This window comes from Diadema antillarum, unplaced genomic scaffold (assembly GCF_040938485.1).
Source record: "Diadema antillarum isolate AM-2024a unplaced genomic scaffold, OU_Dant_1.0 seq00000340_RagTag, whole genome shotgun sequence".
Lineage (NCBI taxonomy): Eukaryota > Metazoa > Echinodermata > Echinoidea > Diadematoida > Diadematidae > Diadema > Diadema antillarum.
Genome location: NW_027271353.1, coordinates 159,839 through 175,233, shown reverse-complemented (window position 1 = coordinate 175,233; position 15,395 = coordinate 159,839).

Here is a 15,395-nt window from a genome sequence, read left to right as displayed (position 1 = left end):
CAACTCCCGATCGGAGGACCCGAGTTCGAATCCCGCCCAGTGCTTTCGTCCTTGGACAACTGGATATTTTACTCACCAAGTCCCTGTCGACCCAGGTGTATAAATGGGTACCTGGCAACGCTAGATTAATAATAATGACAGGGCCCTCTGGTAAAGCAGTGGCAAAACTGAAGAGACTACCCTGGGTAAATAATACCTTATTATTATTATCATTATTATTATTATCACAGGCCCGTAGCCAGGGGGGGGGGGGGGGGGGTGCGTCGGGTGCGTACGCACCCCCCAAAATTCTGAAAGGTCCACTTTTTCATAATAACGGTTTTTAGCAATTCTCAAAATAACGATCCAAATAAATATAAAGACACATTATATGCTACGTAAATGTGGAAGAGTACGTTTAACAATGTTAAAAATAATTGTACGAAACCCTTTTGTTGTATGAACCATCGGATCGTCCCCATGCACACAAACACAAATGTTATGTATCAATTTGTGCGAGCTATTATCATATTGGCACTGCATGCCATCATTGCCATGGCCCTTACTGTGGCGCGTGTGACCGGTGTTTTTTTTTTTTTTTTCCACTGGCCGCCCGAGTACGTGCGATTCGTGGATGACATTGAGGTTGACACTTGCATTTTTTTCACAGGAACAGAGGTAAGTCGATGAAAATCTAATAGCGTCAAGTTTACATATATGATAAAAATTAAAGAAATTTCCTCGAAATTACTATAATCGAAAACCTGAGACATTCTATATCTACGTCTCACAAAGATATAGTACATGTATATATAAGTACATGTTGGCATGATAATGCCTGGGGATAGATTATTATGTCAACTATTTTCCATTATGAATGCATGCTCCAATCAAATTGTGAAAAGGTGGTCATGAATTAGCATTTCTTACGAACGATCAGGAGAGACAAAACAAAATGAAAGGCCTGTCTTACTCCAGTTCTCTATTAGTTATACATTTTCTCATGTTGTGACAGTTCGATTGGTTCTCATTTTGAAGTGAGCCAAAACCTAAGAACATTTTCACTTATAATTTCCAAAGAGTATTATGCAGGCACGCAAACTCAATTTAGTTGTATTTCATTTAAATGTAATGGGTAAGAGGGTATGAGAGAGAATGCTGAGCTATGAAGTAAAATGGTGAAGTAAAAAGTTTGTCAGATAGTATTACAAAAGCCTGAATATTGCAAGAGCTCCGGAGTAAAAACAGTCAGTGAAAAACCCTATGTATGATAACATTGTGAGAGCGTTAGACTGCATTGTGACGCGTCGTTATCTAATTTACATTCTTTATTCATATTTTTCATAAAAAACACAGGTAATGAGCCGGATTGGGTTAAAATTCTCACTTACATCTTTGTAGAAGTCTGAGTCAACAGTATCACACAGTACTTCAAGACGTATTAGTACAAACGATTTCTTGAGCCTGCACCGTTTCAGGCTCTGTTCTGGATACGGCGGTAGAAACTCATTCTTTTTTGTTGTTTATTTTATCATTATTTACTAATCTCTTTTCTAACTTACATGTAGCGGATTTCTTTGCAGGCCAAATTCGGAAATGTACTGTTGATTATTACTTATACATTTTCTCATGTTGTGACAGTTCTATTGGTTCTCATTTTAAAGTGAGCCAAAACCTAAGAACATTCTCACTTATAATTTCCAAAGAGTATTATGCAGGCACGCAAACTCATTTTAGTTGTATTTCATTTAAATGTAATGGGTAAGAGGGTATGAGAGAGAATGGAAAGTGCTGAGCTATGAAGTAAAATGGTAAAGTAAAAAGTTTGTCAGATAGTATTACAAAAGCCTGAATATTGCAAGAGCTCCGGAGTAAAAACAGTCAGTGAAAAACCCTATGTATGATAGCATTGTGAGAGCGTTAGACTGCATTGTGACGCATCGTTATTTAATTTACATTCTTTATTGATATATTTTCATAAATATCTCAGGTAATGAGTCGGATTGCATTACAATTCTCACTTACAGCTTTGTAGAAGTCTGAGTCAACAGTATCACACAGTACTTCAAGACGTATTATAGTACAAACGATTTCTTGAGCCTGCACCGTTTCAGGCTCTGTTCTGGATACGGCGGTAGAAACTCATTCTTTTTTGTTGTTTATTTTATCATTATTTACTAATCTCTTTTCTAACTTACAGGTAGCGGATTTCTTTGCAGGCCAAATTCGGAAATGTAGTGTTGATTATTACTTATACATTTTCTCATGTTGTGACAGTTCTATTGGTTCTCATTTTAAAGTGAGCCAAAACCTAAGAACATTTTCACTTATAATTTCCAAAGAGTATTATGCAGGCACGCAAACTCATTTTAGTTGTATTTCATTTAAATGTAATGGGTAAGAGGGTATGAGAGAGAATGGAAAGTGCTGAGCTATGAAGTAAAATGGTAAAGTAAAAAGTTTGTCAGATAGTATTACAAAAGAAACTCATTCTTTTTTGTTTGTTTATTTTATCATTATTTACTTATCTCTCTTCTAACTTAAAGGTAGTGGATCTCTTTGCAGCCCAAATTCGAAAATGCCTAGAGACAGCTAGTAACCAAATATGCTACTATAATTTGATAAATAAGAAATAACCATTCCAGTATGTATCTTAGTGTGCACAGTATAAGACAGATCAAATCAAATAGGAAAACATCTGAGCACTAAGCCTGAGGTCTGAATTTGCACTCAACTTCTTCCAATGGCTAACGGATGTTTAATTTTTGAATTTCACTGACCTCCAAATTTCACAAAGAAAACCTTCTTAGCATGATGGTTAATATGACATTTGACTGATATTGGAGATGTTTGCGAATCGGATCTACTACCTTTAATATTATTAAATCTAAAATGATTATTTGAAAGTTCGGAAATGCTGGAAATATCCTACCACAAGGAGGCAAAATATAAATGGTTCACATTTACAATTTATTTTGTTTTAAACATTTTCTTATTTATTTTCGTTTTAGACAAACTCGCATACCAACGGCTGATATACTGTATAGTAAAGTGAATGTTTCATCTTCCAAACAGCATCCAATGGGATGGAAAACTCCAACTGAAAGGTGGACACCGTGACCATACTCGCTAAAGAAAACGCGTAATAGGGGTCGTTTTTTCTCACGGATTAGATGGAAAGTGTGATGTACGAGCGTATATAATCAAAGGGTATCAAAAAGGCCGAAATTTGGGAAAATGGTATATCGTTCAATCATGATGAAGTACTTCTTTAGGGTGCAGGAAACATTTAAGGAATACTTTTGTTTTTAAGGCCCGAAAAAATCATATGATCATTACTCGTTTAGGGGCCATTTTGAAAGTCCATGTATGAGCATGGTGTCCACCTTTTAATTGTCACTACCCCTCCCGGGACAGTATCAAAGGACCGTTTTGTTAATTAACGCAATCCCCCCTTCCTTTAAAAATCCTGGCTTCAGGCCTGCTAACGCGGGTATACAATAGAAAAAATAAAAGTTAAAACAACACCAGGAAAATCACTATTCTCAATTTTGCGGCGCGCTACGCGCGCAGAGTCTCGAACACAATTAAACTTTGCAACTTCCTGGCAAAATGAGTTTTTACTATTTCCTAGATGAAATACCGTAACGCGATTGCATGCAACAGACAAAAATACAAATTTCCTCGAGACTTTAAAACGTCATTAAAACAGTCAAAATTCACAATTTGCGGCGCGCTTCGCGCGCAAATTCTTATACAACTTTTGTAGTTCGGTCGTCCAAAGAATATATACATATATATATATATATATATATATATATATAATTGTGTGTGTGTGTGTGTGTGTGTGTGTGTGTGTGTGTGTCATCATTGGTATTGGTACCGAAGGTCCGTTTTTTTAGTGACCGCACCCCCCCTTGAAAAATCCTGGCTACGGGCCTGTTATCATTATTATTATCATTACTATCATTATATGCATTTCGCATTATATTTCATGCGTTGTATCTTCTGGTATATTTTTTTTATTGCTCAAAAATATGAGTGAACAAATGTATATTCAGTAAAACATAGCGCTTTTTATGGACATAAAAATGAACAAGATTAAGTTGAATTAAAATCAAAAACTGTATATCTGTCTTTGTGATAACGTCCTTTTGACCGGATGTTTCAACCCACTGTCACGTGACTATATCCGACTTCTCTCGATCAAGGTGTGTTTTTGCGAAATCTACTTTTTAAAAGACTCTTGATTGACCAGGGGTATCACCGAGGGAGCTACTGTGGATTGTTATTTGATGGAATAAAGAATCAAAAGTATATGGGCTGATACTTTCTTGAAACAGTTCATGCAACAATATATTAGCGCACACAAACAAAAAAGGAAAATACCTGTGTTATTTGTACAGACAACACCTGCCGTCTTGGAAGTCCGAAGGCAGTTATGGGTCCAGAATTGCCTGTGAGTGCAGACCAGCAGGCTGTCCTCATTTCCACTGCACGATACATCGTCGAGGAGGTACCGACTTCTGTGCAATATAACGCCGGATGGTTCGTCGCCGAAAGCCGACCTGGCGATGGCCGACTCTGCCCCGAGGAAGCCCAGCATTCTGCAGGCCACCTTGGCGTCATTGATGCCCCATTGGTCGTCACACACAAGCCCCCAAAAACCCATGTAAAACATCATCAATCCACCCTCATAGTCGGAGTTACCACCGAAGAGTCGGACTTGCACTTCCACACCTTAACACCAAGAACCAGTGAAAGGATTTAATATTACTACTTGGAATCACCATGAAAAAAAAACCCACAAACCAAGTAACTAATGATTAAAACATTGCCACAATGCAGACTGGAATTTCAAATTAGGTATTAATCTCTTAAAAGGTCAACCACACACCGACGAAATTTGGAAAATTTGGAACCTGATATGATTCAGATACGTCTGTTTTTTTCATACAAAACATGACGTATTTTCATTTTTCTCAATTTGTATTTGGTTACAGACAGACAAACAGAACATTTCCTTCGAGGAGGACATCCGAAAATTTATTAGTCTTATAACTATACGAAAACCAGCAAACAGATTTGAATAAACTTTTTTCCTCGGAAGAATAATGATTTTTTTTTTTACGTTTTCGTACAAAACCGAATTGAGAGCTTCTTAACACCTATACATCACACAGTTACCATTTTTTCTTACTTTAACAGGTCATAAGTTATATGTGTGTGTGTGTGTGTGTGTGTGTGTGTGTGCGCGCGCGCGTCTGATTTTATCCCAAAATTTGTCTGATCTACTTCTCTGATTTTTTCTTTGCTTTTAATACAAAACAATATCAGGACTGATTCCTCAAACCCTCCCCGTATTACGCGTATGCTAGTCCCCTCCCCTCTTCCTCGGGATTGCCAAAATTTCTGAACCCCCATCTTGCGAGCTTTCTTCAGGCTTCTCCTGTCTTGGGGACCCCCTCAATATGGAACACTGCTCAATGCACCCCTATCTTAGGTGAGTTTTCATTCCAACCCCCTATCTGAAAGACAGACACCCCTCGGACACTTTCGACAATTTCCTTAGGAGAGATTTTTAGTGCCTGTGTGTGTGTGTGTGTGTGTGTGTGTGTGTGTGTGTGTGTGTGTGTGTGTGTGTGTGTGTGTGTGTGTTAAAAAAGGTATCTCCGGAAACTCGTTAAAAATGAAAGGATGGAATATAATTATATTGATGATTAAACATATTTTATGTTTAGCGAGATCAGAAAGGGAGGTACCAAATTTTAATGAAGTTATGAAGTATTTTAAGAAAATAAGATAGCTAGTGAAAGAGGAACAGTTGGAATGCATTTGTCAAAGAAGGAATATTATGAGGTACACCGAGGATGATAATCCAATGTGATTATCTTTTTCTGTTTTGAATTTGCCGTACATGTATCTGCGAGTTATTGTCATATCGTTGTCGGGGTTTTTTTTTTTCTTCGTCTCTATTGCTTCTACCATTTCCACATCACTTTCACATTATGACTAGGAAGTATTTGATTGTATGAGAAACAAAATGGCAATTCACATTGCAGAGTTATTCAAGTGTGAATAAAACCTGAAACCTGAGGGCTGAAGGCACGGGGGGGGGGGGGGAGGGGGAGGGGTGCATGTTTGGCGTTGTGTGGGGATGTGTGTGTGTGCATGTGTGTATGTTGTCTCGCAAATGGCCTCGTTTGTTTTGTTTGGTTTTTCTTAGAGAAACAGTGAAATATGCCCCGTTTTGTGTTTTTAACAAGCAAATTAACTATTATGTTCCCGTTTAGCGGGCTTTTGCGAGAATATGTGTTAAAAAAAAACCCGGCGGATTTCGTTTCCTTGGTTTAGAGAATTACAATGTAAGTTTGATATTAGTTTGCACAATGTTGGTGATACTGCATTTTGTCCGTATGTAGTGTAAGACTGACGTTATTGCAGGGGCGGATCCAGGAATTCCGTAAAGAGGGGGCGCGTTTACAAAATTAAAGGGGGAGGGGGCGTACGCACCCCTCCAGGCGCGCCGGAAGCAGTTTTGGATTGGGGGGGGGGGGGCAAACATTGGAGGGGGCTCAAGATTAGACCATGCATATGTTACACAATATACACATACACACACACACACACGTACACACATATATATATATATATATAAGAAGATATGCTAGTCTATATAGAAAGAGGTGTTAATTGGTCACACCTCCTAATTAGCGCTAATTAACTAATTAACGTCCTCCTTCCGTTGCTTCCGGAAGTCTAGTGTTTTAAGGATGAACTAATTAATTAGTCATCCTCTTTCGTCACTCCCCTAATTAGCGAACTTCCCTCCATCTTTATGAAGGGATGCGTATATGAATGTTTATGAAATGAACTTATGAATATATGCATCGGTAGTGTGTTGGTGAATATTGCTGCACTGTAGTTGTGCAGTGCAGTTTTGCTGGATGAGGATTGCATGAGTACTATAACGGTCCATGGTCACTTACACATTGTGTCCAGCTGTCACGATAAATGGTAATGCACAGGGTGAGTATCCAAACAGCGATCAAGAGTGTATCCACAGGCACAAAGCTCTCATTCTCGGTGTATATTCCATACAAGGGTATGCAGAATGTGAGTGTACATCATGTACATACAGTAGATCATGGCATAAAGGAGAGAACAAGTTCACACAGCGATAGCCTACATGAGAATGGTGAGGCGATCAGAGTTTCACTTTACCTCGCTGTGCACAATGTATAGGGAGAACAAGCCCGGTTCAAGACAGAAAACCAAGAAACAATACTCCAGTAGCCACGGTGGGAGAAGTTCTTTGTGAGAGTTTAAAACAAAGAGTCCAAGACAGGAAGGTAGGTATAATCAAGACCAGGGGAATACAATGTAGGTATACAGGGCCAAGGGACGCATGATTTAAGCAACTGTAGAGACTGAGGATGCAGGGGGGAGATGGGAAAACAATGGGAGTATGGTAGAACTATATGCTGTACAAAGAGGACGTGGCCAAGTTTACTGGATGAATGGGAGACAAAAGCAGGGTGCATAGATGGGCAGGTTGGCAGGAAGACTGGTTAAAGAGAGGGAGACAATGAAGAAGTGGGTAAAGGGGACAAAGGGTTATGGTCAATTCCAATGACCAGTGGGGAGAGGGGTGTGTGAAAATGAGGATGTTACCTGATTGGTAGGAAGTATCACCAAGAGCTGACCAATGGGAGTGAAGAAAGGTCTACTCCAACATTGTAGTCGTTACAAAATGCCACGATGTGATTGGTCAAGGAAGATGACCTAGTGGTCAGGCCTCTGGGATCTCGGTTAGTTCTGATTAGTGAATGTGAGTAAAATGTAAGGCGGGCAACACAAACTTGTGGAGAAGAGTGCGTAATACACGTGACAAGAGGAAGCTACAAACAGACTGAAACTTCTAGGCGTTCTCAGTAATCAATGAACTCCATTCTTCATTGCGTCAATGTTACATCGATGGAAAGGCATGAAAAGGGTGTCGCCGAGTTACCATGATTCGCTGAGTTACCATGATCACATGATCAATTGTAAATGCCTCGCTGCATGACGCGTTGGCTCTGAGAGATGAACTCTTCGAAGAGTTGGACCCAGAACTCCACTGATTGATACAGTTTTGTTTGACAGGGAATGCAGCATAGCGGTCAGCGGTCACTTACACGATGTTTTCAGCCATGATAAATGGAAATGCACAGCGGGTATGCGATCAGCAATCTTATTAGTGTGCTAGTATATATCCAAGCACACGCTTGCACTGTATGTTCCACACATGGGCAGAATGCAAGTGTGAACCGGAACTCCACTGATTGATCTACACGAGGACAATGTCAAGGAGATACCCCCGCAGAATTTCCGCATTCACCCGAGTACAGGTATGTTACATCATTTCTTTCTTCTTTTTTTTTTTTAATATGTTCTGTCGTTTGTTTCAATTTGTATCTGGTACATGTAAAATACGCCGTTGAACGTGATTTCGCATGTAGGACTATACGTTAAAGAGGTTCACAGCGAGAGTACAAGGTTGCAATACGCAAATGGTGTGTATGCTAGATGCGACTTTTCTCTTTATAAGTATTTCTTAGCGTTGATGCTAATACGCTCTTCGATATATTTCATTTCATAGATGACTACAGCTGGAGGAAGAGTCCCCAACCTGGTCCGAGTACGAGTCATATCGCAGGAGCGTGATCAATGGGTGCCGGTTCAACTCATCCAAGCGAGGAGGAACATCCAACTACAATGCCAGCAGCAACGACACGTAGAGCTGAGGGGCCTCAAACATCCAGAGAGAGAGAGGGAGTACGTCAACCACCGCAGATAGGAAGCGGCAAGCAGAGGAACACACTTTCCTCTAACTACAGAGTCAACCGTTCATGTACAATGTAAGAAAATTGGGTAAGGTCAGTCAAAGACATTGTAGCAAACATAATGTCGCCATGACTGATACATCATGTGTTTTGTTTGTTTGTTTGTTTTTTTAATCTGGTCTAGAGAAAGAGACCCATGATTGGCATGCTGCCTCTTGTGATTGGGTTCAACAATAGATGACGTGTTTGAGGGTGCTCGGGACAAAAAATTCGTAACAGTTTTCTTTAATACTTCTAAACTGGAGAAGCCGATCAGTATGCCTTACGTTTTGAAGGACCAGTTGAAGCTCGATTCATTCAGCATCAAATTGCAGTCAATGCTCTAATCACACAAGGAACTGTCACTCGATGAAATTTGGACGTTTAATGTCACACGTTTTGCCCTGCCTGAGGGGAAGAATAAAATCAAAGGGTTCTAAACCTCAACGAAAACCTGCTGAAAATATGTAGCATCATCCAAATCAAATATCGGGTAGTGGATGAGATGTGTTGCGCGAGAGCGATCAGTGAAGGGAATCGTTTGCATTAAAATTATTTAAAAAAAAAAGACCCAGACTGGTACTCCATAAGGGAAAGTTATGAACAAAAAGTGTACTACGCGACAGATTTGTCAGAGTGAAGTAAATGTCCCACATGGGAAATGCAGTCCAGAAGAGATCCAGTCTTATGATAATACTCCAAAAACGCGGAACTGCCAAGAAATTGCCATTTCAAAAGAAACTTTGGAACGCAATAGGGTGTTCAATTCCTGAAGATCGAGAGCTTGCCATATCCGGTATACTTTTATTAGCATAACAAACACTTCGACTTGGTTACGTTCCTCAGCGTATTTTATCGCCGATCTGTGAGAAGTGCCTGATGAGTAGGATGTATAAAGTTTGAGCACAAAAATAATGCTTGCAACCTTTGCCACGGTAAACACCGTTCCGCACCATCGCAAGACGCAACATAGCGACACTGGGCTACGAGCAGTTAAAATTTCATGAACGATCATTGTTTTCGCACCAACAAAGAAACGCGTCTGTTGGAAATATTACAAAAATGTCCACTTTGTAACAGAATGACGCAATGTCAATTGCTGAGGACGAATACGGTTCACGAAAGTGGGCAGATTTTGTGTATAGTTTGTAATATATCCGAGGCATAGGTGTTATAAATGCAGCCCGTTGACAATACACGTAAGTAAGATAATGTCAAGTCCAAGGAGTTTGGGTGGGGAGAAAACCGCACATAGTTATTACACAGATGAGGTCAATGATGTTGGCGTTGTAGACCGAGATCGTGCCAAATGGATCTTTATTGGCATAACAAACAATTCGACTTGGATACCTCCCCTCAGCGCATTTTATAGCAGATCTGTGAGAATTAGTGTCTGAAGGGGTACGATGTAAAGTTTTAACACAAATGCGAGAATGTCTGCAACTTTTGCCTTGGTAAACACCGTTCCGCACCATCACAAGACGCAACATTGCGACATTGCGATAGGAGCAGCTGAATAGAGAATGATCATTGTTTCTCACCTGTGAAGAAACGATAGTCTGTTGGAAATATTACGAATGTCCACTTTGTAATGGAATTATTACGTAATATCAGTTTGCTGAGGAAATACAAAACGGTTCACGAGTGTCGGCAGATTTTGTGTATTGTTTGTAAAAATTTTGTATATCCGGGGCATATGTGTTATAATATGCAACCCGTTGATACTACACAGAAGTTACATAATATCAAGTTCGAGGAGTTTGGGTGGTGAGAAATCGGCACATAGTTATTACACATATGAGGTCGATGATGTTGGAGTTGTAGACAGGAACCATGCCAAATGAATCTTCATTGGCATAACAAACAATTATTCGACTTGGATACCTCCCTCAGCGCATTTTATAGCAGAACTGTGAGCATTAGTGTCTGAAGGGGTACGATGTAAAGTTGGAGCACAATTTAATGTGAGAATGTCTGCAACTTTTGCCTCGGTAAACACCGTTCCGCACCATCGCAAGACGCAACATTGCGATATTGCGATAGGAGCAGCTGAAATTTAGAGAATGATCATTGTTTCGCACCTGTGAAGAAACGAGAGTCTGTTGGAAATATTACGAATGTCCACTTTGTAACAGAATTATTACGTAGTATCAGTTTGCTGAGGAAATACAAAACGGTTCACGAGTGTGGGTAGATTTTGTGTATGGTTTGTAAAAAGTTTGTATGTCCGGGACATATGTGTTATATGCAACCCATTGATACTACACAGAAGTTTCCTAATATCCAGTCCGTCGAGGATGTATTTGGGGTGGGGAGAAAACCGAGCATACATAGATGAGGTCGATGATGTTGAAGTTGTGAGTGATAAAACGGACCAGCCTCATATACAGCACAGGAAGGAAAAGAAAACGAAAATCACAAAGAAAATAGAAAAAGCTGTGCCAAAAAGAAAGGCGCTTCGAAGTTTGTACTATTTGAGTTTGACTTTGTATGCACGCAAGAGAGAGGAATGCATATCCTAAATTACTGCGTTGCTCAGAAAGCGTGTTCCAAATTGTTGCTCGTTGCTCCTTGAAACACTGTGCAACAAACCAAAGAGAACAAAAAAAGCATTCAAGTTAGAAGACACTGGCAATGAATTTTGTCAGTGGTTGTTCGGCAAACGAAGAAAACCGAGGTGTACACAGTCTTCGCGCACAACTTCAAGGGTGTGATGGAGTTTGCATACAACAATATTTGTACGAGAACTGTACTAGAAGTTTGTCAAACCATGTCCCGTACCTCGGAACCCCTGCGAAGCGTACTTATAGGATGTACAAACGCAAAATCTACTTGTTTATATCGCGAGTGTAAGCTTACGAAGTTGAGAAGATCCGGTACAGTGACTTTACATCTTTGTACCGTAGCATAGATGACAACGGTTAAGACGGATGATGAAAGCATGTTACGGCAGGGAATATCACAACAATAAGGGAATTGAACTGGAACACGAGAAAATTGTTTAAACAAAAGGATTGATGTCTCAAGAAACTTTCATATTGAATTCATTTCTGGAGCGTTTTGGTATGAGGAATAATCTCCTCCCAGTGTTCAGGTCATAATGATATAGCTCTCAAGATTTGTATACAATGTTAATAGTGACAGCTTCGAATTTTCATTAAGATCGCTGTGTGGACTGTTATGTCAATCACGTAGGTGGAGTTTGACACCATGGATAAATTTGTACAACACACAAAGCTTGTGTTTCGATGCATTGGATGTTAGACAGTTACTTGTTCACCGATTCTTTGATATTTTCATGTCAGAAAACACTGTACTTTGTGCCATTCAGCGGTTGTAGTCCATTTATTTTTAGCTAATTGTACACACGATGCATTGCGTTGAACCAGTTCATAGTTGACGATGAAATGAAATGATGAGAACGAGTTCAAGATGAAAACACACTCCAGTAAAGAATGATACTGGAAACTGCATTAAGTATCACAGTTGATTTTTGTTGTTGTTGTTGTTCACAATTTGTTTGCAATGGTTCGTGATTAAAAAAAAAAAAACAGAATCACAAATGAGAGAGAAAATTTCATGCAGTCTTTGCTTACATGTCTACTTGAATCTAAGATTGTGAGCACTAAAGAGAAGAGAAACAGACAAAAGAGAGAACAGGGAGAGAGAACAGAGCAGACTAACATCACAATCATGATAGGATTTAATAAAAAGGCTAATGAGAGAAAGAGGGAGAGAGAGAGAGAGAGAGAGGAGATAGCATTGGTGGGCAGTTTGAAGAAACAATATTGTTTACATCTGACATTGTTTTGCACAAACGATACGGTATTAACTTCTCGCAGTGTTATCACAGCATTCCGTAGGTACACCAAGTTTGCGCTGAGAGTGAGTGTAAGTGTACACTATAATGCGCTCATTTTGCATGTTTTGTGTGCGATTTGATGTGAACTATATGGAACTTTAGTCGGTGCGCTGTTGCCTCTAACTGAAAATACAAACATACGGTCCTATGCATAAAAAGTAAATGCAATTGATATAGTGCTAGCCTTTTGCTTTAATTTGCAGAAGCATAAAAAATATGCAGTTGCTTGCGAGCAAAAGCTTTTGTTACCACGAACATGCAAGCAAGGGCTTGCTGCCCTCGAGCAAGTGCTCTAGACCAAGGATTTACTCGAGCAAGTGCTCTAGACCAAGGATTTACTGAAAATTAGTACGTAATAATAACCAATATTTATATAGCGCTTTTTTTCTAAACAGACGCAAAGCGCTTCAAAAATTTAAACAAAATACAAAAAATCAACAATATTTACTGAACAAAACAAAACAGAAAAAGTACAAAGCAAAGCAGACGAATAATGACTTGAAACTTGTCAGGTCACTTTAGCAATGGAATGAGGTAAGAGCTATAAAGAGGTTTTACTTTTGGAACAAATAGGTTTCAATAGTTGTTTTTTTTTTTTCTGTGTTAACTGCTGATTGGATATTTGATTTGTGGGGAGACTGTTCCAGGATTGAGGTGCTGCAATACTGAATGCGCGATGTTCGCCTGTTGTTCGGGTTCTTGGGATGGTAAGCACAGTACGAGTGGTGGACCTGAGGTTAATTATGTTGACTGGCGGATGTGGAGGAGCTCAGAAAGATACACTGGTACTTCATTGTGTGTGTGTGTGTGTGTGTGTGTGTGTGTGTGTGTGTGTGTGTGGAGGGGAACTTTGTATGCAAGTGTAGCAGTCTTGAAATCAATTCTCTTAGAGATGGAAAGCCGATGCAGATCATTCATAAGGATGTAAACTTGGGCTTATTGTGCACTAATTTAGCAACATGATTTTGGAGAAGCTGTAAAGATAGGAGATTTTGTGATGTACACACCTGTAGTGCCATAAAAGAAACAATTAGAGTGATCTATAGTCTGGAGAGTACAAATGCTTTCACTGTGTCGAGTGCAGAAGACTCATCGAGACATTTTCTAATACAACCGAGGTTCCTCAAATGACATCTGATATTGCACGACATATTAGTGACGTGGTCATCGGTACAACACCCAGTATGCGAACTGATGGCGAGGTCTTTAGTACTACATTGTCCAGTGAAATCGTACATTTTGCAGATGTTTTTGGTGTGATCTAGAAGATAGGACACAGAACTGCGTCTTGTCTTGGTTTAATTTCAACTAATTCGCCAGCATCTACTTCCTAATTTCAGACATAACAGTTGACATCTTCCTTGATGTCTGGTTTACATTGTCCCTCTCTCAGATGGGTCACAGGTCAGGTAGATTTGTATGTCATCTGCATACATAATGAACGTACGTTTTGCCTACGATCAAAGATATCAGGTACAGGTTTGAGATACAACGTAAACAGAAGAGGACCCATCACCGAGCCCTGAGGGACTCCACATTCAAATAGACATCTACTGATGATTCCCCATCATCAAACAAACATTTTGCTTGTTCTCGCAAGCCATTGCCTACGTTGTTTTTTTTTTTCCAGGCTCTGTAACACTACGAGTTTGGGCTTTTGCTTAACTGGGGCATTTGTAAAAGTCCAAAGTTGTGCAGGAGTGGCATAGGCCCAAATCAACAAGACAGTTTTCCTAGGATGTATCGGAATTAAACTTATTTGTTTCAACAAGGGGAATGTCCAGAGGCTATCACACAAAATGAGATGAGAAACGGGTAAGAAAATCATCTGGGAGAACATGGCAACATCCACCGATGCCAGATCCAGACGATTAAACATCGGTCGTGGAAGTGATGTGAATCAGGCAGTATATGTGCTTGTGTGTGTGCTTGTGTGTGTGTGTGTGTGTGTGTGTGTGTGTGTGTTTGTGTGTGTGTGTATTTGTCATTGTTCTACTGCTATGTCAGGAAATGTTTTCGCATACTAAACTGAGTAGTACACATGCCCTTTCAAATATTTCGTACCACATCCACCAGTGTTCATGTGTACGCACAGGCGTGACATCCCTCTTGTCGAAATCGCAAGTAATTGCTTGTGCAGGGCAAGCAATTACTTGAACATGATCTTTTGCTTGGCGAGCTTGACGTGCTTACGATTTCGACAAGAGGGATGTCACGCCTGTGCGTACACATGAACACTGGTGGATGTGGTACGAAATATTTGAAAGGGCATGTGTACTACTCAGTTTAGTATGCGAAAACATTTCCTGACATAGCAGTAGAACAATGACAAATACACACACACACAAACACACACACACACACACACACACACACACACACACACACACACAAGCACACACACAAGCACATATACTGCCTGATTCACATCACTTCCACGACCGATGTTTAATCGTCTGGATCTGGCATCGGTGGATGTTGCCATGTTCTCCCAGATGATTTTCTTACCCGTTTCTCATCTCATTTTGTGTGATAGCCTCTGGACATTCCCCTTGTTGAAACAAATAAGTTTAATTCCGATACATCCTAGGAAAACTGTCTTGTTGATTTGGGCCTATGCCACTCCTGCACAACTTTGGACTTTTACAAATGCCCCAGTTAAGCAAAAGCCCAAACTCGTAGTGTTACAG